Raw genomic sequence first — 8096 nt, 5'->3', positions numbered from 1 at the left:
GTGATTATTCTCACTCCCATGTTTATTTACTGCACCAGTTAGAATGACCAGATGATTCAAATCCTTCACTTACCCTTGATAGTGTATGACGGTCATCTTTAGAAAGCTTATACATTTGTATCTAGAGAAGTATTTACAAGGGGATATACTATTATCCATTCCCCGTCTGGGCCAATATGCCCTCGCAAAAGTGGCATTTTGATTTTTGCAAACTCCATTCAACCTACTACCATACCACACGGTATATGCCCAACCTCGTTCGATCTTGGAAGCAATACAGTGTTGGGCCTGATCAGTACAAGGTTGGATGACCACCTGGGAATATCAGGTGTTGTAGGTTATATATGGTTATGTCACAGTAAGAAGATTACTTGCATGGCTTCTGATACACAAATTATGCATTTAAGCAAATGAAAAACCTTATCTCTTTAATATTTTCACGGTTAAAATAATTTTTTTGTTCTAAAATTCAACGGTATTAACAAAACCTTTGTATTACTTAGGCTGGTTTTAGTGTTTTTCTTTTATTAGGTACAGCATAATAAAAGTTATGTTTTAACACAACAAAAATTACAATCTTTAGTTTATGAAATAGAGTGCTCCCAACCAAGGTAACTTCTTTTTCTTCTACTACTTGTATACTACAGGCTCAAGATTGGATATTTTCCCATCCACTGAGTCTGGAGACTTATTTTATGAAAATCTCATGGGTTTCTTTTTTTCCATTTTTTTATTGTATTTTTATTTACATATTTTGTGGCAGATGCCTTATTTTGTTTTTCACAGCTCTCAGTTACACGCATGTGAGCATACCTGTGTGTCCCAGTTACATGCATGTGAGCATTCCTGTGTGTCTTGTATATTTTTTTCATATTTAATTTTTAAATAAAGCAGCCCCTTAGATGTTTTAGCAGCATCTCCTGAGCCCCCACAGCAGCCCCGGATGGGGCAAATTGAGTTCGGGTGGGTTTGGGACAGTTCTAAGCAGGACTGTGCTGTGAATTTTTTGTTAGTCAGCCCCTGCTCTAGTGGAGCTTACCACTCTACAGTTGAAAATAATTTCATACTATAAGTAGGATTGTGGGAGGAAGCAATGCTAATCTCTGTGCACGCAGCATGCCTCAGCCTGGCAAGCCAGACATCTTCCTGGCTGTAAGCCATCATGAGACTTCATACTGGGACTTATTCAGTAACTGTTTGTGCCTCACAGGAGCTCCTGACTCATGTAGTGCCGCAGTGCAATGGAAAGCTAATGCAATGCAAGATCACTGAAACGCTGTTCTAACACCGCGAGATCTTGCGATAACCCTATACAGCCCTTAGGAAAAGAACCCTGTACAACAAATGCGCATCTTCTAAATAAATAATCCCAAAATGTGGAACATCAATAATAAATCAAAATTAAGGTTTACTAATTGGAGCCATTCATTTGAGTGAGTCCCTAACATGAATTAATTGAGAAGAACCTCTCTCTAATGTTCCGGCAGAAAATCTCTCTTTTATCTCTCCGGCAGTTGCGCTGGATTATGATTCTGTTTTTTTCTGAGTGACACTGACTTTGGCCACAAATGTGGTCTCTCCCCACTTTATTACAAAACACTTTGTCAAAATATATATTTCCGTTTCCACCTTTGCGGCTATGTTTTCACAAATCAGTTTGTGATGTTGAAGCTTGTTTTATATCTACTCTAGGCTTTCATTTAAACCTAGGTTCAAGAACAGCAGCACCCCTGGAATTATAAGGCAGCACCCCTGGATTTATACAGCATAGGCAGCACCCCTGGAGAATTACACAGCACAGTAGACAGGCAACAGCACCGCTGGACTTAAATGACAGTGGGGCAGCACCCCTGGACTGATAGGGCAGAGGGGCAGCACCTCATAAAGGTCAGCACCCCTGGAATCATGTGGTAGACAAAGAAAATATGTGCAAGATGGAATTGTTCTTGGGCCCTCCCACCCACCCTTATCTTGTATAAACAGAACATGCACACTTTAACAAACCAATCATTTTAGCGACAGGGTCTGCCACACGACTGTGACTGAAATGATTGGTTTGTTTGGGGCCCCACCAAAAAAGAAGCAATTAATCTCTCCTTGCACAAACTGGCTCTACAGAGGCAAGATTTCGTCCTCATCCTCAGATCCCCCCTTCAGTGCTTACATTCTCATCCTCACAGAGAAATAATATTCAAACAAACCACATCATTTAGGTGTCAGTGGACTGCTTACGCTATTACCCAAAGTTTCTGAACTTGAAAATGACTTATGTTGAATGCGCTGCATGTGACATATAAGGGAGGATGTTCTTAGGTGGCTAACATCCCTTACCCCTAATTATTATGGATTGACAAAGGCAACAGATGGCTTGACACCTGTTGTCCGGATTTGTGAAGAAATATTTCCACACCGAAATGGTGGCTTTTTTGGTATTTTGCCTAGGCATTACAATGGGCTTTTTCATCCCATGACCAACAACTGTCTCCACTGGTGCCTTATTAAAACAAACCACATCACCATCAGAATCCTCATCAACAACATCCTCCTCAGCACCAGCTACACCAATATCCTCCTAATCCTGGTGTACTTTTACAGTGACATCCTTAATCTCAATATCAGCAACTGGACTGGCAGTGCTCCTCCCAGCACTTGCAGAGGGCGTGCAAATGGTGGTAGGAGCCTCCTCATCTCATGCAGTGTTGTGAAGGTCAGGCCTAGACATCGCAACCGCGGACAGTGCCAGCACACCTGCATTTTCACAACACCCCAGTAATTTTACAGCATACAGGGCCAGTGTACTTTTATTTTAACAACACCCCTGTATTTTTACAGCATAGAGGACCAGTTTACTTTTATTTTAACAACAGCACCCCTGTATTTTTACAGTATACAGAACCAGTCTACTTTTATTTTAACAGCAGTACCCCTGTATTTTTACAGCATATAGGACCAGTGTACTTTTATTTTAACAACAGCACCCCTGTATTTTTACAGTATACAGGACCAGTGTACTTTTATTGTAACAACAGCACCCCTGTATTTTTACAGCATACAGGACCAGTGTACTTTTATTTTAACAGCAGCACCCCTGTATTTTTACAGCATACAGGACCAGTGTACTTTTATTTTAACAGCAGCACCCCTGTATTTTTACAGCATACAGGACCAGTGTACTTTTATTTTAACAACAGCACCCCTGTATTTTTACAGCAAACAGGACCAGTGTACTTTTATTTTAACAGCAGCACCCCTGTATTTTTACAGCATACAAGACAGGGCCAGTTTAACTTTATTTTAACAACTGCACCCCAGAATTTTTACAACATAAAAGACAGGGCCAGTGTATTTTTATTTTAACAACAGCACCCCAGAATTTTTACTGCATAAAAAACAGGGCCAGTGTACATTTATTTTCACTGCATCCCAGAGTTTTTACAGGCAGCACCACTGTATTTTCACAGCATGCAGGAGGACAGTGACCTTGCCCCCTGTACAACACAGTGATGACCAGGACAGCAACACCCATGTACAGCTGAAGCACCCCTAACAGCACATGAAACACCAGTGACAGCCACGACAGCACCCCTAACATCACAGTGACAGGACAGCACCCCTAACAGCACCCCTAGAGAGCACACGCTGACCCTACCCGATGACACCACCCACAGAGAGAGACAGAGGTCTGTATCCCTCACTCTTCAAGTCCAGAGTGAAAATGGAGGTGACGCGTGGGTGTTTATATGGAATCCAAAACCCGCGAGAATCCGACAGTGGGATGATGACGTTTTGCCTCATTCTAGTTTCCGAGTTTGGTAAAATGTCCCAAGCCGGATTGGGATTCTGGCTTAGAACGTAATGTTGGGGGGCGAACCCGCTCATCTCTAATTTTAATGTAATTGTCCTATTGTATTGTTTAAGTGTAATGTTTGCAGTTAAGTGTTGCACTGTGACACTTTATCTTGCCCTGTACGACTATGCACTTTATTTTACCTTTCCCAATAAATGTAATATCCTATTTGTTTGCACCTTTAAATGGTTTGATAGTGTGGATATTTATTTGGTTAAAAAAACATCTTTCTGGAGAAAGCACAAAATTCTACCATCATTTTTTCTATTTTTCTGGTTATACAAGTTTCTAGTGTTTACTTGTTTGATGTTAGGATTTGCTGCATATTTTCCAGCTAACTGCGCATAATAATAAATCCACCTTTTCATTTCTTCAGCGTGGAGATGCGTCACAGCAGGAAGTATTATTGGCCCTATTGTCCAGCACCGCACTAGAGTACAGTACAGTGAAGTAGCACCATATAAACTACAGCTCCCAGCAGCCCTTGCTTGTTTAAATACTGGTGGATTGTACGCCTCTTTGCTGGAGAATTGATTCCTCCCACATTCGTACCAATTTTTATGGACAGTGTCGGACTGGAGCATGAAGGGCCCTCCGGGGGTATGCAGTGGTAGGGGCCCATGAAAAGAGGTGTGGCCAGCCTCCAAAGGGGGTGTGGCCAGCCACCACAGAGGTTTGGATAACCATTATAGAGTACCTGGTCTGGACTCCATGATAATTTATATAGTAATTAATGCTAGTGCATGCATGATAATGTGCCAGATTAATGACAGCAATGTACTGTAGAGAACACATCATAATCCTGTGCAGTATAAGGTAACATATGTATAATATATAATTCAAGTGCACAGTCTAGAACCTGATCCCTAGAGGAGGAGGGCCCCCAGGCAGTGGGGCCTACCGGTGGTTTCCCCTGTATCCCTGTGGGCCAGTCCGAGCCTGGTTACGGATGACATATCTGAAAGAAGGTCATAAAGCTGAATGTGCCCAGAGAGCCAGAAATTAACTGATTCATTACAATACTAAATATTGACAATGTTGGGCAGAGAAAAAATAAAGAAAGGGGGCAAACACAAGAGGGCAGAGACAATACCAAGGGGAAACACAATGGGGGGCAGGGGGACGACGACAAGGAGCATGAGAGGAATTAACACTTAGCAATACTATAGCAACTGCATGACATGGACTTCCAGTAGCAATGAGAATACCTTTAAACTTCTAAATGATAAAGAGTAACAGAGCCAGGGAAGTGAAATGAACACCGACCGACCAAACAATGTAAAATAAACACAAGGAAGCAGCATGTGCCCCTAACAGCAAACCCAGAATATAAATGTCAAGGAGCTGTAGACCATACATATTAAATGTATAAGGTATTTAACCAGTCAACATCTAATATGAGAGCTAATCACATAATAATCTAATCATTTTAAAAAAAATCATCCAGAAAATGGAAAGGAGAAACAGGACATTCTCACAATCTCCATGTAGCATAAGGAAAAGGAGGACATGCAAAGCAGAGAAAGGCAGAAGGTCACTGATATCCATGGAATAGTTCAGGTGTCATATTGCAGAGGATCGGAAATTTCGACCCTGTCAGCACGGAGATAAGCCACAGCATCCGCTGTGGAGGTGAAGTCCTTAAGGTATGAACCGTCATACTGTAGAGGAATAAATGTTCAGGGTACAGCAATCCAAATTTGCATCCATACTTAAAAAGTTGACAGCACACCTGGGAGAATGCTTTTCTTGCTTGAGAAAGCTCCATGGAATAATCCCAGAAAATAAACAATTTATGTCCTTCCCATGAAATGGCTTTCATCTTCCAAAAACATTCCAAAATGCCACCTTGTGGAGGTAGCTGAGAAAACGGAACAGTGTCACCCTTGAGTGAGAATTAGAGGTGATGGGGGGGGGAGGGGGGGGGGGGTAATGGTCAACTCAGTGTACCCTCTCCATGGCCAAATCATGATGTTCTTCCTCAATTTTTAATATTGCAGGTAATGCAATGGAAAAAATGTGCTTAAGCGAGGCCTTTCACAGATTCTGTTAACCCTACCAAATGAATATTGTTCCGGTGGGACAAGTTTTCCAGATCCACTTTATTCCATAGCTTACAGACATCCGTGAGTACTTTCTTAACATTATGTGTAAGATCAGCCACATCATGAAGTGCAGAATTAAGCTTGTTCTCAGTATCAGAGACTCTTTATGTGAGCTGCTGCAACTGCTGTGTGATGTCTGCCACTGCCTGCGACAATAGGGAGCCCATTGTACCCTCCAAAACATCTCTATATGACATAGGGGCATCAGAGGGCCACCATACCTTCACTGCTGCAAACTGGGTAAGCGCATCCATCTCGGCATGGCACCATATTGGGTGCTGCCTGGCATTTCTCTTGTTAAGGCTGTTATGAGGAGGTTAGAAGTCCTGGGGACAGGCATTGGTCCATCAAGCACCAGTGGGGATTTGCCGCTCGGGGTGGAGAGTACAAAAGGCTGTGGAAAAGGTGTTTGACCCGGGTAGAGGGCCTTATTCAGATGTGATTGGAGTTCCATACTGCACTGCAAAATATCGATAATCAATACTTTGCACATGCGCAGGACCCATTCTGTGCATGTGTGAATGGGTCCTGCAACACAGACTGTCAGTGATTGATAGTCTACTGCTGTCTGGGAGGCTGGGAGGGGGAGGTAACAGCCTCCATTTGTGAAAATGAAGGTGTGTTGCCACCGTTTAGATGGTGGGAAGAGGCCATGGATCTCCATCATAGGATTAAGATTAACTGGCCTCTGCGATGGGTGGCTTGTGCTGTACCATTGGTGCCGTAAGCTGTCTGATAGTGACTGGGTGGTCTATTCATGAAGCAGTGAAAAGAGTGGACAAGTGAGCCAGTGGAGAAGTTGCTCATGGCAACCAATCAGTGCTGAGGTAACATTTCTAAAGTACATTCTATAAAATTATAAGTAGCAGCAGATTGGTTGTCATGGGCAACTTCTCCATTTGCTCACTTCTCCACACATTTCACTGCTTCATGAATAGACCGATACTGCGTCCTAGAGCGCAGGTCAGATCACTACTGCAGCAGTAGCCATCTGCTTGTAATACAGTAGATGCCTCCTGCAGCAATACCATACAGTGTTATCACTGCTGCTTCCAAGGAATCAGCATTGATAGCAACTCCAACCACATCCGAATTAGGCCCTGTGAGCAGAGTCCTGTGATGGAACCTCTCATTCCATCAATTCCGGAACCAGAAGTCCCAGAAGATATTTTGTTTTCCAACAAACCGTGAAATATGCAGAACAATGTAGAACACATTGTAAAAAGTAGAACAAATTAGTAAAAGAAAATATACAGTGTATATATAAATATATTCTAAAAATAATAAAAACTAAGTTTTAAACTGTGTTTTGTAAAGTCTAAGGAGCATATGTATTAATCTAGGCAGTCTCTGAGATTGAATCACCTAATTTTGAAAGTATTCATTGCCAAAATATTTGTGGTTTATTGTTCCCATATTATGAACAAGTAATGTGAAGCTTCTGGGGGTTTTTTGGTGGAAAAAAAAACTAATACATTAGTAAGTTAATGCTGACTGTCAGTTTTTAGATAGCGAGGATTATGTGCATAGTTAAAATACTACAGGTGGCTAATACGTACAGTTCGGGATTTGCGGCATGCAGCCAACATACAGAAACATTCTTTACTCTTTTCTTATATATATAATATATCTTATCTGTGTCCTTCAATCTCAGTATTATGTATTTCATTTTCAAACATTTTCCAAATTAGTTTTATCAAGTAAGTGGGCAAGACTCATCTACCAAGACAAACAAGTCTCAAGTGCATTATACAGCCCTTAGTACAGGAATACATACAGTGGCCCTCTTGGTTTTGTTTTGGTAATTCTCTTCAAACTATTTTATTTTTTAAAAAGAGATGCCTTAAAACAGGAAATCCCGATCAGGCACTCTAATGGTTAAAAAACAATAATTATAATCTATTGCTGATATAAATAGCAGCAGCTCTCATAGGGTAATCTGGTAACCCAATTTAAACAAGCAAAAACTATAATATAGATACATATATATATATATATATATATATATATATATATATATAGTAAAAGAGAGCGCACATGAAGTTATAAAATAACAATTTGTTACTCTTTAAAATCAATAGTGCATAATTAGCATTGATACATTGGTGGTCATTCCGAGTTGTTCGCTCGTTGCCAATTTTCGC

General features: G+C 41.2%; 1 pseudogene; it reads left to right on the top strand.

Annotated features, from left to right (window-relative positions):
- Positions 1-221: 221 nt before the first annotated feature.
- Positions 222-340, top strand: LOC134952641 (5S ribosomal RNA; annotated as a pseudogene).
- Positions 341-8096: the final 7756 nt, after the last annotated feature.

The sequence above is a fragment of the Pseudophryne corroboree genome, chromosome 8 (genome assembly GCF_028390025.1).
Source record: "Pseudophryne corroboree isolate aPseCor3 chromosome 8, aPseCor3.hap2, whole genome shotgun sequence".
NCBI classification, from domain to species: domain Eukaryota; kingdom Metazoa; phylum Chordata; class Amphibia; order Anura; family Myobatrachidae; genus Pseudophryne; species Pseudophryne corroboree.
This window is presented reverse-complemented; position numbering and strand designations above follow the sequence as displayed.